Source organism: Equus caballus, chromosome 25 (assembly GCF_041296265.1).
Source record: "Equus caballus isolate H_3958 breed thoroughbred chromosome 25, TB-T2T, whole genome shotgun sequence".
NCBI lineage: Eukaryota > Metazoa > Chordata > Mammalia > Perissodactyla > Equidae > Equus > Equus caballus.
Window position 1 is genome coordinate 40,678,031 of NC_091708.1, and position 16,425 is coordinate 40,694,455.

Consider the following 16,425-nt stretch of genomic DNA (forward strand, 5'->3'; position numbering starts at 1 on the left):
CGAGCCCGTTGCCACGGCGACCAGCCCGAGCGAGGCTGCGCGGGCGGCCGCGGCCTCCGGCGCCCCGGTCTGCGCATGCGCCCCGGGCCTGCCCCGCGCGGGCGCCGCCCGGACCCCAGATCTGCCCGGCCGCCCGCTTGGGCGGAAAAAAGGGGAAAATAGCAGCACTGTTTGTTGTGGGCCTTTGGAAAGCGGCCCCGCCTTTGTTCCTGGCCGATTCGCTGGCTTCCAGGCGCCGGGGGCGGGCAGCCCAGGGGGCAGGGACACAGCCGCCCCGGGTCCCCAACGTCGTCTGAGTGCTGGGCGCTGGGCGATGCCTCTCGGAGCCCTGGCCTGGGGCGGGCTGACCAGGCCCTGCTGCCCTTGGCCGCCTGAAGCCCTCTCCGAGCCTGGCCTCCCCATCGGGGGTGGGGGGGACGTCTCCAGGTGACGCCCAGGGGTCCCCCGCCTGTGTCTCCTGGTCCCCTCTCCCCGGATCCCCTTCCGCAAACTAAGCAGCAGAGAGCACAGAGGGAGAAGTGAAGTGCTGCCCACCCCCAGGCTCCCTCTCCACTCTCTGTTCACCAGAAAACGAGGAAACAGCCCACCCCCCTGGAAGCAAGTGTCGAGGGGCACCTAAATGTTTCATAAGCCAGAGCCGCTCTCCAGCAGCTTGTTTATCTGGAAGCCTGGCTGCAGCCTTGCGTGTCTGAGGCGGGTGTGCACGTGTGCATGTGTGTGTGTGTGTGTGTGTGTGTGTGTGTGCATGGAGGGCGGGGGACACAATCATCTCTGAGGCTGTTTGTGGAGGGTTTTTTTCTCTCCAGATTTGGTTTGGTTTGTTTTTAATGAGGGTCAGAGGTCTGGGCTTCTGTGGGGAAGGGGGAAGGGTCACCTCGGATGGACAGGCCGGGAGCTCCCTGGAGGATGGGTCACAGGGCCTGGGGGCCCGGCGGAGGCCATCAGCGGAGCCTCCCCATCTGCCACTGCTCCCGGCAGCCGGGAGGGACTCCGTGGGCGCCAGGCTCTCCGACCTGCTCCCCGGGGTATGGGCCCCAGAGAGGGCCCAGGCCCAGGACTCCCGGACCTCTCTCCCCAGGGCAGGACAGCTGTTGTTCCCCTGGCCCCTGCCCTGGCCACACTGGCCAAGAGAGAAGGTGAGCAGAGCAACCCAGGTCTCTGGGGTTTTCTAGAATGGAAAGGAGAGGCTTTTGCTTTTTGAATGGGGCGGCCTCAGCCTTCCAGCATCCAGGCTGACCAGAAGGGAATGCACGGAGCCAGTGTTCAAGGAAGGGGGACCACGGCTTCAAACCTCCTCCTCCCCACTCCCTGCCACCCCTCCCAGCCTCCTCCCCACGGTGGCCTTGTGCAGGCTGAGGGGTTCTAGCTGCTTAGCCTCTGAAAGAGCTAAGGAGAGAGGGTGGGGCTTGGGTGACGTTCCTGCCTCCCTTCCCCTCCCCCTGGCAACATGTGGGAGAGGTGCCCAGGACCGAAGGGAAAGCTTGTCTGATATCCAGAAGACTGGGGGTCCACCATGGCTAGCATCCTATTTGTCCCTTTCCTTCTTTTAGGAGGAAATGAAGACACAGGGAGCAGTTGTTATAATAAAGAGAAGTCCCTGCCTCCGTGCAGAGGGCAGGAGCGAATGCTGGGGCCCAGGGCTTTAGAACCAGCCGGTCCTGGTGGTGAATTCTAGCTGGGCCCCACGGAAGCTCGTGCCCCTGCATCCCAGGGACAGCGCAGCGCCCACCTGCCAAGTTGTGGTGGTTCCGTGAAGTGAGGCAGAAAAGCTCTTAGCGGCGCCTGGCACAGAGCTCAGAACGTATGGCTGTTGTTGGAGCTGGAGGCGCTCAGTGCGCCACTCTCGCTGGTGTGACCCAGCGCTGCTGCCTCGGGCCCTGAGGCTCTGGGCCTGGGCTCTGTCCCCAGGCAGGCCCATCTCTGTCACAGGCCCTGCCGCCAAGCCAAGGCATGTCGCTTGCCTCCTTGGGGCCTGGGTCTTCCCCTCTGGTAAATGGGGTAATCCTCCCGACCCGCCGGGATTGGGGGTTACTCCGTGCCGGCGTCCGCCGAGGTCTGTCCATTTCCTTATCTCATTTAGCCTTCAAAACAACCCTGAGAGGTGAAGGCCACGACGATCCCAATTTCACAGACGAACGGACAGAGCCTCAGAGAGGTGAACTCCCCTTCTGGGAATCAGCAGCCTGGAAGGTGGCATGGAACGCACCCCTGAGAGCCAGCACCGCGTGGTTTGTGTTACTGTCACCCCCCCCCCACCCCCCACCTTCCTGCTCGTCCTCTGACCTTGATCAAGGAGTTTGTGCTTTTGGGTTCAACCATTCTTGACTCTTCTGAGACTGGCGGGGCCCCAGCTCTCTCAGTGGGAGACCCCCTCTGGGGTACGTCAGGAACTTGAGAGCCGGGGGGGCCCCACACGGTCCCTGCGGTCAACCTGGCAGCTCATGACAGTTCTCTCACCTCCCCCCACCCCTTGTTCCTCCCTGCCATTTCTGCGGAAGGGCTGGGATCCCTAATACACCCAGGTGGACGCGTGGCATCCAGATGGTGCAGTTAATGGCGCTGACGTCGTAAATCTCGGTTATTGTCCCGGCTCCCCCTCCGCTCAGCACAGGAGCTGGTGGGAGAGGCACCCCTCCAGCCCCTCCCCACCCGCCCCAGGCTTTGTTCCTGCTCAGTGGCCAGGCAGGAAATGGCCCGGTTTGTGGCCTCCGCTGCCTACTGCCTCTGTTTGAATCCTGGCCCTGTCACTTCCCGGCTGTGCGGCCTTTGCCCAGCCCTTCATCTCGCTGTTGTTCTCAGTTTCCTCATCCATCAATTAGGGATGGTCACCGCAGCTGCCTGTCCCGGGAGGATCAGGTGGCCGGCTCCCAGAGGGTCCTTGGGTTGTCACTCCTTGTAGCAAGTGCTTACTCCCTGCTGAGGGGTGTAAGAGCAGCTCCAGGAGTCCTCAGACAAGCACACTGTTACCCCATGTTACGTGTGAGGAAGCTGCAACTCAGAGAAGGGAAGTGTGTTGCCCAAGGCCACACAGCCAATTAGCAGAGGCACTGGCGGGCCTGTGCGGCTCTGATGCCCTCGCTGTAACCCCAGGTTCCTGGCCCTCCCGCCGGAGGACCTCTGGGGCTCTCTACCAAGGTCTGCGGTGACAGCATCGTTAGCCCTGCCGAGAGCTGCTTCTGTAGCCCAGGTCTGAAAGACACCGGGTTAATAGGTCCTTAATAAAGCCAGTGGAGGCGTCTGCGTCTTCCAGGGGCAGAGGCCAGGGGGGCCAGGGGCCAGGGGGGCCAGGGGCCGCAGATGCGTCCTAATGAAAATTCTGGGGAGGGCGGAGGGGCTGCTCAGTGAACTGCAGCTCAGGTCTCGGAGGCAGTGCTCTCGCCCTCCTGGCCTGAGTCGCTGGATGCCTCTTGGTGCAGGGGACAGTCACCCTTCACTCGCTCCATCCATCCACCCATCCATCCATGCACGCATCCATCCATCCATCCATCCATCCACCCACCCATCCATCCATCTATCCATCCATCCATCCATCCACCCACCCATCCATCCATGCACGCATCCATCCATCCATCCATCCATCCACCCATCCATCCACCCACCCATCCATCCATCCATCCATCCATCCATCCATCCACCCACCCATCCATCCATCCATCCATCCATCCATCCATCCACCCATCCATCCCTGCACGCATCCATCCATCCATCCATCCATCCACCCACCCATCCATCCATCCATCCATCCATCCATCCATCCATGCACCCACCCATCCATCCATGCACCCACCCATCCATCCATCCATCCATCCATCCATCCATCCATCCATCCACCCGTCCATCCATCCACTCCCTCCCTCTCTCTCTCCCTCCCTCCCTCCCTTCCTTCCTTCCATCTATTCTTCCAGTGTTTCTTGAATGCTCATCTTGAGCCAAACCTTAGGTTAGATGCCCAGGCTCCCTCCCCCAAGGGCCTCACATTCTAAAAAAGACACCAAATAAACAACTAACTCTGCATGCACAGGATGCCAGAGGAAGAGAGAGCTTCTTGGGGGCTCTGTGACCCACCAAGCTCTCTGGGTGCACCCCAAGGGGATGCCACCTCTGCTGGGCTCTTTCTGGGGCTTGCTCAGCTCCACAGGGGGTCCCTTCCCAGGCACCCCCCCCCCAGATGCTATCCGTGAGCCAGGAAGGGGGAAGGTAAGAGCGGGTAATGTAGGGGCCCAGGGAGGCTCAGAGCAGCTGAGACCCCAGACCGGTAGGAGTCCAGGTTCTGCACAGGCCTTGGCAGTGATGGCCCCCAGCCCTCAGGCTGGAGCCCAGGGACAGTGGGCCAGGGCCGAAGACTCAGGCCAAACCCCACTGTACAGCAGAGAGCCAAAGGAAGACAAGGCCTGGAGCGACCCATGGACCCTGGAGCAGACCTGCCAAGTCTCCACGAGCCTGACTCCGGGCTTTGGGGCACTGAAACTCTGCTCTCCCCGCCCCAAAATCCCTCATGGCTCCCAGTTGCCCTCAAGGTGACGTCCAAACTCCTTAGAGACAGCACATGCTGCTGGGTGAGAGGTAGAAGCCGGAGGCCAATCCCAGCCCGGTCTCTACGAGCTGTGTGACCACTGGCAACTCACCTAGCCTCTCTGGGTCTCAGTGTCCTCATCTGTCAATGGGGATGCTACCAGTACTCCACTAAGGGGGATTGTTGGATGATTCGGTGAGCCTTGGTCCCTGAGATGGGCTTAGCAGGGAGCTGGACACGTTATAACTGTTCAGTAACAGGGTGGCTATTGTTGTCATTACTATTATTGATTCTAAGACTTGGCAGACCATGATTCAGAAGGCCCTGACTGCTGGAACCCCAGTCTGCCCCTCATCTGAGTCCACTCTTACTACGCTGTGCTGCTCTGTTCCCGCACAGCGGGTCCCTTCATGCCGCTGGGCCTTTGCTCATGCTGTGGCCTCTGCCAGGAGGGTCCTTCCCTCTCTGGGCTGCGGGCAGATCCCAGTCAGGTGTCCGCCGCCCTAGGAACCACCCCCCTGGCGAGTTGCTCAGCATTCTCTGTGCATCCAGCATTCTGTGCACACTTGTGGCCGAGTGGCAGTTGTCCGGAGCGGCACCCACATTTACCTCCCATCTGATTCCCCCCCTTCAGTGTGACTTCTCAGGCACGAGGGCCACAGCCAATGTGTGTTCTGGTCCTCGGTCCCAGCGTCGCGCCTGTCACACGGTAGGCGCTCCTTAGAGGGGTTGAGGGGGTGGCGTGGTGGTCCGCCCCGAGCAGTGAGCCGCCCAGCCCCGCTGCTCCTTCTGCTTCCTCACTGAGGAAGGGCAGGCGCCTCGGCGCTCACTCCTCCGGGAGAGGCTTCTGTGAAATGCCGGGGCTCCCGGTTAGAGCTCAGCAAGAGGGGAGGCATGGGGCCCACAGAGGGCCAGGCCCCCCGCTTCCGCCTGTCGCTCCCCCAGCCCCTCCCCTGCGCACCTCCATGCCTTCTGCTCCTGGTGTGGGCTGAGCCGCTGATGCCTGGATTGCATGGGGAGTGGAGAGCAGGGGCCGGGCAGACACCCACCGTGTGGGAGCAGCCCATGGGGCACTCTGTGGCCAGCCCTGGCTGGGCCCTCGTCCCCACTGTGTTCCTGTCTGGCCCCCGGGCCACTTCCCGCTGCTCCCTGCGAGGCAGCCAGGTCTCCCTGTCCTGGCAGAGGGACAGCTGTTACTACCATCTGGCTGGATCCTCTGCCCCGAGCCACCTGCTCCAGACGGAGGGCCCCTGCAGGATGCTCAGGTTGAATGGAGTCCAGGGGAGCCCTCCCATTTGGCAGATGAGCAAGATGAGGCCCAGGGAGGGAAAGGGGCCTGTCCAAGGTCACACAGTGAACCCAGTGTTCTTTTCTGTCCTGCCTGGAGAGGAGAACACCCACACACCTTGGTTTTGACCTTGAAGAAATGGAAAAACGTGAACCTTAAAGATAGGAGATTGCCATGGCTAAGACATGGGCAGGCTGTATGACCATGGGCATGTTACCTAACCTCTCTGGGCCTCAAGCGCTAGTGAGGATTCAGTGAGATGACAACTGCACAGGGACCAGCATGCCTCCTGGCACGTCCCAACCTCTCTGTAGACAGCTTTCTTACGATTAGGGAGCAGGTAAGCCTCACCTTGAACAAACCCAGCCGACGAAATTTGTTTTTATGCAGACATGGCAATTCCCCTGCCCTTTTTCATATTATGGAAAAATGCTCAGGGTTGTAACAGGAACCGCTACAGGTTTATCGGGGTATAGTCAGGGGGCACCAGGCGTGCCTCCTGCTCTGCCCTAGAGGCTGTGACCTCAGGAGAGGGGCTTGGTGGCTCCCAGCCTCAGCTTGTCCATCTGCAGATGGAGAGGGTGGCACCTCCCTCGGAGGGCTGCTGTGGGGCTCAGTAAGATAACTTAGGGGCACAGGGCCTGGGGGTCACCAGCCTTCCAGAACCCCGTCTTTCTCACAGACGTTATGGAGAAGGAGCTTGCCCTGGGTGTGGGATTGGCTTGCAAGACCTGGTCTGGGGACCTGTGTGTCCTGGAGAGGGGTGGGGTCCCAGACTCCTGGGCTGAGCGAGCACGGCCCCTCTGGGAGCAAGAAGCCCTGCTGGGCAGGTAGCCCCTCGTCCAGCCAGTCCCCCTCGGGTCCTCCCTCCCTCCGCGCCCCTGCTGGAGGCTGCGCGTGTGTCGGACTCCTCGCGGCTGCTGCTGCATGGCTGTCTCTTCCGAGGGGGTGGGGGTGCGTTTTCCAGGCGCATGTTTTCCTGGCAGCTCTGAAAATTAATTGGCCTTTAATGTGGCATAGTATTTATTTTAATTAGCAGGAAATTGACCAATTTCTTAATAAGGGGCTGCATGAGGCTCCATAGTTGGGGTTGGTGGTGTGTGTGTCGGGGGGTGGCGATCAAGCAAGAACGACACCCACAGTCCACGAGGAGCCTTTGGGTGCACAGAACTCTGGCCTTCCTGGCTGCGAGTGCTCCCTTCAGGGAGTGAGAGGGCCTGTGGTGAGGGCCCCCGAGGCGAGGTGGACAGGGGTGGGGGCCTGCGCACCTGACGCAAAGTCAGGAGCAGCAGGAGGAGGGGGCTCTGGGCTGGGGGACCCACAGAGGGCCAGGTGGCTCTGCCACAGGCCTCTCGGGTCCGACAGGCTTGAATTCTGCCTTTGACCTTGGTCTACTGGGGTCCTGGGTATAGATCACGGATCCCCAGGCTAGGATTCTGCCTCCTGGCCTTAAGGACACCCCTGTCCCATTTGGGGAATTTTTTTTTTTATTGAGTTAATGATAGGTTACAATCTTGTGTGATTTCAGTTGTACATTAATGTTTGTCATTCGTGTTGTAGGTGCACCATTTCATCCTTTGTGCCCTCCCCCCACCCCACCTTTCCCCTGGTAGCCACTAATCTGTTCTCTTTGTCCACATTTTAAAATTCCCATTTGGGGAATTTCTTAAAGGGCCACGCTCCTTTTCTTGCTGGTGGAATCGAGGCGGGTCCTCAAGCATGTGTGGGGCACCAACCATGATGAGTTATCCCATTTTACAAACGTGGAAACGGAGGCGCAGACAGCGGCCATGTTCAGCCCAGGCCTCGCAGATAGCCCTGCTCGTCCTTCAGGGCTGGCCGCGCCCGGAAGGCCGCCCTGCCACCCGGGCAAGTCCCTCTCTGCGGTACCCTGCGCTTCTCCTCCTGTGTCCTCTTGGCAATGATAAAGAGCCTGCTCAGTGTGTCTCCTGGCCTGTAAGTCCCCTGAGGGCGGGTACCGTGTCTGTGTGCTCAGCTTTCTGCCCCAGAGCCAGGGCAGGTCTGGCACCTGATAAGTGCCTGTTGTACGTTTGTTGAATGAATGAATGAGTGAGTGATGGAGTCAGAATGGAAAGACAACCAGCCTTGTGACGCCTAGTCAAGAATTATTATCACCCCTCTGCCTCGGGGTGTCTTCACCATTTTATACCTTAACTGGAGTGGATGCTGATGGGGGAGTCGCCCCCTCACCCACCATCTAACTCATCCTCGGGCCGCTGTCCTGCCCCCCTCATTTCCCTGGGGTCTGACCTGGGAGCCTGTGTGCACACCCACTGGGTGAAGGGGAGAAGGATGCTATCCCGGCGGCCTCCCTCAGCTTGGCCTCCAAGGACCAGTGGAGGGTGGCTGCCTGCCTCGGTGGTGGCCTCACCGAGCCACCCCAGGCTCTCCAGGGGCCTGCTCCAGCCACTGGCTGGGAAAGTGAAGCCGTGACCCCACCCCTCCACCCCCAGCACATCGTCCCCGCGCCTCCTCCTGGCCCGTGCCGTGAGCCTCCCAGTGCAGAGATGTCCCGGGGACTCCCCTGCCGTCCCCCTGGACGTGGACCCACCATGTTCCCCGTTTGTTTATTTAAGACCATCACACATGCTTTCTCTGCGCCAGGCACTGTTCTGGGCACTTGACAGATATTTATCCTTAGTATGAAGTCAGTGCCAATATGTCCTCATTTTACAGACAGGGAAACTGAGGCACAGAGAGGTCCGTGACTGGTCTGCTTTTTCCTGGGCTTTCACCCCTGACTGCTAGCTGGGGCCTTGGCTCTCACAGCCTCCTCAGGTGTTCCCACCTCCTGCTCACCGGGCTCATGCGGCCCCACTGCCTTTGTCACACGGGTGCCTCTCCTGAGACGCTGGCACAGGGCGGTGGCACAGTGGGTGGCAGTGAGGAGGCCCTGGTACATGGATGGAGTGAGGACACAGCCCCCGGAACCAGCCATAACTGAGTTTGAATTTGGATTCGCCACGTATGGCTGTGGCATCCTGGACAAGCGGCTTCGGGTCCCTCCGGCTGCTCTTCATCTGAAGAACAAGGGCAAAGCCGTTTATTCTCAAGGTTGTAACAAGGAGGACACAAGAGAGCCCGAGACAGTGCTGCGCCAAGGTCCCACAGGCTGTCTTTCACTAATAAAGGTAATATTCTGTCCCTTTTCTCCCCAACCTGTCCTCTGCCCCTCAAAGCTGGTCATCCCAGAATCCTTTGCCCCCTTTGTGGGCAGAGTCCCCAGTGACAGGCATTCCCAGAGCACTTCTGTCTGTGTCATCAGCCTGGTGCCTGGTCGTGTCCACTCTGGGCCCTGGCCCCTCAGAGCCCCAGGCAGCGGGCAGACGTGGCCAGACGAAGGCGGGGGCTCTGCTGGGGAGAGAGCAGGCGTTCTGGGCTCGTCCATTTGTGAGACGCTTATTGAGCACCTGCTGTGTGCCGGGCTCTGTGAACGCGACCGCCCCCAGGGAGCCCCCACCGGCTGGAGAGGCCGACGAGTGGCCCAGCCGCCTTGACTCAGCAGCCGTGTGGGCGGCCATCGCCCAGAGTGGGAGACTGGTCTAGCTGCAGAGGCAGAAGCTTCAGGAAGAATTGACAGCCGAGCTGAGGCCAGAAGCGGGAGCTGGTGGCCGAGGGCGCTGGGGTAAGCCGGGCGTTCCAGGCAGGGGGCCGGAGAGTGGGACAAGCGTGGTCTTCAGGAAACAGCCGGTACTGGGTGTGGCCCTCGTGGGCGGGCGGAGGCCAGACAGGGCGGGCCTCGGGCCTTACTCCACAGATGCCGAGAGTCCCTGCCAGGTGACAGGTGCCGACGGGGTGAACAAAGGAGAGCGGGCCTCTGCCCTCCTTACATTCCAGGGGGAGACGGAGGGGCAAACATCAGCCAGGTGACCGCACACGTCCCCAGGATCACGGCCAAGGGCGCGGCGTGAATAACCAGGGGACCAGGGAGGAAGGAGGCAGCCTATGGTCGCGGCCAGAGCCGGGCCCTTCCTCCTAGGCTGCTGGGGGTGTGGCTCTTGAAGCAGGGCAGCGCAACTGGAGGGCGATTGGAGTGACCCCTCTGTGGCTGGGGCAGAACAGAGTGGGAGGGAAGACCAAGGACCTGGGCCGGTGGAGTCTCCAGGCAAGGGGTGGCGGCCGGGGTCAGGGTGTGGCCAGGGGACAGACAGAAGCGGTGCGTCTGAGAGCCTTTCAGGAGGCAAAGAGACTGGTGCTTACAGCTGTGGGGGAGGGCGGTGGGGAGGCAAGGCCGAACCCAGATTTCTGGACCAGGCCTTGGGGTGACAACGATGCCATTTGCCAGCGTGGAGAGCCCGGGGGCATGGACGAGCTCAGCTTAGAGGGTCAGGCGCCCAACATGATCTTAGCAGGAAGGTCCTGCCGCCAGCAGCCACGGTGTCCAAGGTCCAGGGGAGAGGTTGGGGACCCATTTGACCAGGACAGAGACTGGCCTGCAGCTGTGGGCCAGAGCTGCCCAGGGTCCCGCCCGATTCTGCCGTTCTCGAAGAAGGGTTTGGATCATCCTTCCCTTCTCGTGTTCCTCATTCATCCCAGGGCATCTGCAGTATAGAACATTCCAGAATCCTGAAGACTTCTCCTTCGGGTTTGCCCAGTCCTTCCAAGTCCGCATCCTCGCTCACACATTCTTTTCCCCTGGGACCCATGGATCAAAGGCTCCAATTAGGGGAGGGGGGACCATTTCTTGGGGAGGCAGGGGGTCCCTGGGCGGCTCAGGTTGGCCCCCCGCTCAGCTTGAGCAAGCACCATCACTGCTGTCGCCTCCTACGTGTTGTGTTCTCGAGAATTCCCCCACTCCTCATCCAGCCGGAAGCAATGCTTGCGGGAGAAACTGTGGGGTCTTCAGCCATGGTCCACGTGGGTGTAGGGTTGGGGGGGGCGTCCCTGGCTATTCTCCTTGAGGGGCATTCCTTGCCTCCTCCGGGTGAGGGCTCTGTGTCTGTTTTGTCCCTGCCACTGGGGGCTGGGCAGGGACCCAGCTGGGCTCTGTCGATGGGCCTTGCAGACTGATGGAGAAAGGGATGTGTGTGTGTGAGGGAGAGTGCGCGCGCCCGCCTGAAACCTAATTGTCCGCTGTCTAATCCGTCAGCCAGAGGACAGCTTGCCAGCCCCTCCCCGACTGGCTGATAAATGCCGACCGCGGCCCCCCTGCTCCCGAGCTGCCTTAATTGGTATCAGGACGTGCCTGGACTCCATCCTCCGGCCCCCGCCTTCCTCCTCTCCTGCCGCTGCCTCCAGCCTCTGGTGGGGCTCACCTGCTGCCACAGCCCCAGGAGGAGGTGGGGAGACCAGTAATGACAGCTCCATTTATGTGGCACCGACTGTGTGCCCAGCCTGTGCTGACGAAGCCCTCTGCCTGCCCTCACTCCTCCCCACACAGCCCCACGAGGTTGGGGAATCATCCTCCTTTCCCATCCACACACACAGGAAGTGTCCCCTGGGCCCTCCACATGCCCCCCCAGGCTGGAAGCTGGGGATGCTCAGGGGACCAGCCAGACTCGGCAGACCAGACTGCCTCCCCCCAGGAGCTCCCTGATAGCTGGCAGGAAGGGCTTCTTCCCAGACAGTTGGCCTGGGAGGGCTTAAGAGTGAACCCCTTGCCATTATAGGAAGTTCAGAGAGGTTTGGCAACCTACCTAAGATCACACAGCTAGAAAAGGAGGGAGAGAGAGCAAGGTTGCCCTCAAAACAACCACACGGTTGGTCCTCAAAGTCACGGGGGACAAATCACTTGGGGACAAGTGAGAAACTCAAATGCCTCCTCCTGAGATTCTGAATGAGGGTCTGGGAGCCCCAAGAATCTGCATGGATGTCAGGCTCCCCAGAGATGGGCCACTCGGGACCCTGGCTCTCCACACTGATGGAGAACTTGGGGGGAGGGCAAAGCAGGGTGAAATGGGGATGACATTTCATTCATTCATTCAATGAGCACTTACTGAGCAACCGCCCTGTGCCAGGCCTCTCCCTGGACGCTGGCAGGACCAACCGTGTGATTTTCAGGGTCTACACGAGAGGAAAACAGGCCCCCCTTGTCCAAAGTGTATTAAGAATTTCAAGATGGCAACAGCAGAGCGTTCAACCATCTGGGGCCCTGAGAGACCTCGCAGGCTGCTCGCTCGTGAAGCCAGCCCCGCTGCTGGGGGCCCGTGCGGGAAGACAGCCAAGCCGCCGAGCCCCGATCCCGATCGGACCCCTGCCCCTTAACTGGAATTCTGAAATGGATAAAAGTTCTGAAAACCCAAGTTCTTTGGGAAGATGGTGGCAAATTCATTTGGAGGCAAAACCTGACCTCAACTGACGGGAAGCTCTTTATAGTATTATTTATTCCCCTTGATATGAATATTTGTGCATTTCTTTGCAGAGATATTCATGTGTTTGGTTGTGGGGGCTGCCCAGGCCCTGCTGGGGTGCTCCCTAATCTTCGCTGTGTGCGCCACATCGTTCTTCTGGAAGGAACAGCTCTGAGTCCCCCACTGCCTCTGGCCCGGGGCTTTAGAGGAGGAGGCTGGGCTCACACAGGACGCATATCTACACCCTGGACGGGACGATCGCCATGTGCTCCATTTTCTTCTGCATCATCCAGAGACGGTGTGGGGCTGCATGAGGGTCTCACAGTGACCCCAGGCCCTGACCTGCCTGCTCCCTGGGTGGTGGACAGCTGCTCTCTGCAAAGAAAGGGGGCTTGCTGATTCAACCCCCACGGGGGCTGCGGGCGTGTCACTCATGGTCCACCAGGAGATTTATTTCACAGTAAAGGGACTAGGGGACATGTGAGGCCAAGCAATAGAGCAGTTTTCTTAAAAAGAGAAGAGAAGGAGCTGGGCCCGTGGCGTGGTGGTGAAGTTCATGCATTCCGCATTGGCAGCCTGGGTTTGCAGGTTCAGATCCCGGGTGTAGACTGACACCACTCATCAGCCATGCTGTGGAGGTGACCCACATATAGAAGAGAGGAGGACTGGCACACATGATAGCTCAGGGCAAATCTTCCCCACCAAAAAAACAAAAAAAGAGAGAGAGAGAGAAGAGAAAATAGCTTTATTGATTATAAATGTAATATATACCCATCATCATAAAAAATTAATACAAAAGAAGAAAGTAACAATCACCTGAAATCTACCCCCTCCACAGTAACCACTGTTGACATTTCTGTGACTGCCCTTCCTTCCAGGTTTTTCTAGATATATCTTTTCTTTCCCAAAGATGGGCTTCATTACCCAGTGTTTTGCAACCTGCATTTTTTTCTCTGTCACTTAACAATATGTTGTGACTGTCTTCCCACGTCTAAGTCGTCGTTTTTCAGGGGGACGAGGAAGTCCATGGTAAACACATCCCGTGACCAGCTCAAACAGCCCCCTTGGGGGACACTGTCTGGTTCCAGCTTTTCATTAATGTACACGTCCCCAGGACGGCATCATTGTGCACACAAGCCCATAGAAGTGGAGGCCCTAGGTCCACACGGGGTGGGTGCACCCACCACGTCGTAGGCACTGCCAGGCTCCCTGCCATCTCTGCTGAAGTGCCAGTCTCTGACCATTAGGAAGAGGGGCCCATGCCGGCCGGGCAGAGGGTCCTGCCAGAGCAGCCCCCAGGCTCTGCAGCTGCAGGGGAAGCAGGAAGCCAGCGGGGTACCACGTCATCCTGCCATCAAGGGCCTTCAGCCACCTTTGCGTGGCTCTCTCCTGTGCCCTCTCCTTCTGCCTCCACTCGCCCACAGGCCACTGTCCCCAGCCCCCACGGAGGCCCCTTGGCCACGGCCCCCAGCCGAGCCTCTGGTTCTCTCTTCTCAGACAGGGATAAATCTGGACCCCAGGCCCCCTCACGCCCTAATCACTTGAGCTTTCTCCCGATTTGCATGTCTTCAAGGAGCCTTGATTAACGCCCTTGCTGGCATCCTCTCTGCTCCAGCCACGAGGAATCTGATTGCGAAGTGGCCTCAACTTCTTCAAAAATAAGATAAACCCTCCCTAATGCAAGTGGAGCCCATGCTTCTCTGAACAGTGAGAGATCTGGAGGCGTCTCCCAGGAGCCCCATCAGCTCAGAAACGTTGGAAACTTCTGAAAGGAATCAAGCCATTTCTCTCACCAGCAGCCCAAAGCCTTTTCTCGGCACTGACATGAACTCTCTTAGCAGTCATTGGAGGTGGGCCTCATCTTCTCCAGCCTTCAGACAGGAAACTGAGGCTCAGAGAGGGCAAGCTACTGGCTCTAGATCACTCAGCCAGGCCACTTTCAGCTCAGCCGGAATATGAACTCAGCCCTGTCTGACTCCAGCCAGACCTTCAACTGACACTTGTTAAAAGCAGGCTGGGCCTGGGGCAAGGGCTGGGGGAAGGATGAGGCTGGAAGGAGCAGACACGTGTAATGAGGTGGCTTTGGCGTCCGGCCCTGGAAGTCCTTGCAGCTGACAAAGCCAGCCCTGAGAAGAGGACCGAGCGCCCATCTGCTGTTCCCCAGCTGTGTGTTGGGACAGAGGGTGCCGGGTCTTGCTGTAACAGCGCAGCAGCTTTGTGGCGTGACACGTGGTGCAGTGGTCACGACCCACAAGTGTACCTGCGCGTCACCCGTGTGGTCTAACCCACGTGTGCCCGCCAGCCTGCCCCATCAGAGAGCGCCCGAACGCATGGGAATCTGGCTGCTCTCTGCAGCTGGGGGACGGGACGCTCTCCGGGGTCTGTGTGGGGCAGGATGGGCCCCAGGGTGGCAGGGCACGGAGACCCGGCTCAGCCCTCTGCCCTGCCCTCCAGGCCCCTCCCGGCCCCTCCCGAGCCTGCCCGCCTGTCGCGGTTCTCCCTGCTTCTCTTGGGGCCGAGCTGTGGGAGCTGCAGGGTTTGAAGTGCTGGGGGGCGGGTAGCGCCGTGTTCTCTTGCTTCTCTGGGGTGGAGCAGTTTCCCAGCCTGCTCTCCCGCCCTCGCTCTCTCCAGGGTCCTTGCTCCCGATGGGTGGGGCAGAGGGGTCTCCCTGGGAGGCCTGGCCTCTTCCATGACTTCCTGGTGTCTCTGGTCACCTCGGGGTTTTCTGGGCTGAGTGTGGCCGTCCCTGGCCAGAACCTGCCAAGCCCAGGGGCCTTGGGACAGGTGTGCATACACGGTCCAGTGGCCAGAGCCTGGGACACAGCGTGCTGGGGGCCGCACCTTCCTGGGGGGCTGTAACAAGCTGTTCCTGCTCCTCTGGGGACATCCACTCGGGGTGGGGAGGGGGCAGCAGGAGGCACAGAGCAGGCTGGGAACGTCCATCCTCTCAGTGCCAGGCCCTGGGGCTCAAAGGGCAGGCACCTGGAATGGAGGCCCCTGGGCCCACCCCCAACCCCCCACCCCCGCCTGCTGCTGGCCCCTGGTGGGGACGGCCCTTCCTCTCTGTGTTTGTCCTCCCAGCTGGGCCGGGGTCTGCGAGGGAGTCAGGGGATGCTTGGGCACATTCCCAAAGCTTTGGGGTTTCAGAGACCAATATAATTTCCAAAGGAAGTTTGCGGACTAATGTGGGGATGCCAATTTTTAATTTTGCTAGAGAAGGAGGTTAAAGAGAAGAAGACAAAACACACGTTCAAAATCCCATCATCAACTATCACTTCATTTTATGAAATAAATTACATTTTTAAACCAAAAAGCTACGAAGGACATAATCTTAGAATGAAGGAACATCCTCTCCCCAGAAAACAGCATTTGGAGACTTCACACTGTTTCTTGTGCTGTAAGACCCGGGGAAGGTTTGCCTCAGCCGAGCATCGGGCACTGGTCCCTAATGGGGCACTCAGGAACACCTTGTGGTCACAAGATGGCTGCTCCACCTCCTGCCATCAAGTCCACATTCTGAGCAGGATAACGCATATTTTCCTTGAAATCTTTGCCTTTTAACTCAACAGGGGAAACCTTCCCCAGGATCCTCTGCTTTCATCTCGTTGGTCAGAACTGGGTCACATGCCCACTCTTACCTGCAAAGGAAGCTGAGAAATGGCTTATTTTAGTTTTCTGGACTCTGTGATAGAGGAAGGCCCGAGGGAACGGAGTTGGAGTGGGTGTTTGGGAGATCGCACAGATAGTTTTCTGGGACGTCTCAGCTTTCATTCCATGTCACCCCCCGCTCGGGTCTGTGTGGAACGCGGCCTGTCACGACTGACTGATCCAGCGCCCAGTTCCCTAAGCAGCAGCTGGGAAAGCCCAGTTCAGCCCCAAACCCCAGGCTCCTTCATCCACCCAGGCTCGTCCCGATTCTGGGGATCCCGGTGCTGTTCCCGCCTGTAGTGGGGGCTCTGGATCAAAGAGTTCCCGATTTCAAAGCCTGTTTTCAGAGGAAGTGGTCCAGACAGAGCTGCCCGGGAAAGAGCAGGACATCTAGGTAGACATGAAGTTCAGGAAATAATGAACAATTTTTTACTCTAAATATTTGCATGGGACAGAAACTAAATGCATAAACTAAAATGTTATTCCTTGTTTCATCGAAATACAAATTTAACTGAGCGTCCTGTGTTTTTACTTGTTGAATCTGGCGTCCCCCCCCCTGCCCTGTGGCCTCCACTCTCTGGGTGCCGGAAACCCCGTCTCTGGCTGGAGGTCGCCCCTGCCTGAGTCGCACCCCTGGCGGGGCCAGAGCCTCGTGGGGCAGCTTC

At 59.3% G+C, this 16,425-nt stretch overlaps 1 long non-coding RNA gene across 3 annotated transcripts; it reads left to right on the forward strand.

The window, feature by feature from the left end:
* The first annotated feature begins 34 nt into the window (after positions 1 to 34).
* Positions 35 to 16,276, forward strand: LOC111770613 (uncharacterized). 3 transcript variants are annotated; one of them, XR_011432734.1, is made up of 5 exons: positions 35 to 1,136; positions 1,551 to 1,989; positions 2,081 to 2,228; positions 7,474 to 9,447; positions 10,912 to 12,120. It is a non-coding gene; the product is annotated as an uncharacterized lncRNA (long non-coding RNA). The 3 variants fall into 3 exon arrangements; XR_011432733.1 differs by lacking the exon at positions 1,551 to 1,989 and having other exon boundaries at positions 38 to 1,136; XR_011432735.1 differs by lacking the exons at positions 1,551 to 1,989; positions 10,912 to 12,120 and adding an exon at positions 12,184 to 16,276 and having other exon boundaries at positions 40 to 1,136.
* The last annotated feature ends 149 nt before the right edge of the window (positions 16,277 to 16,425 follow it).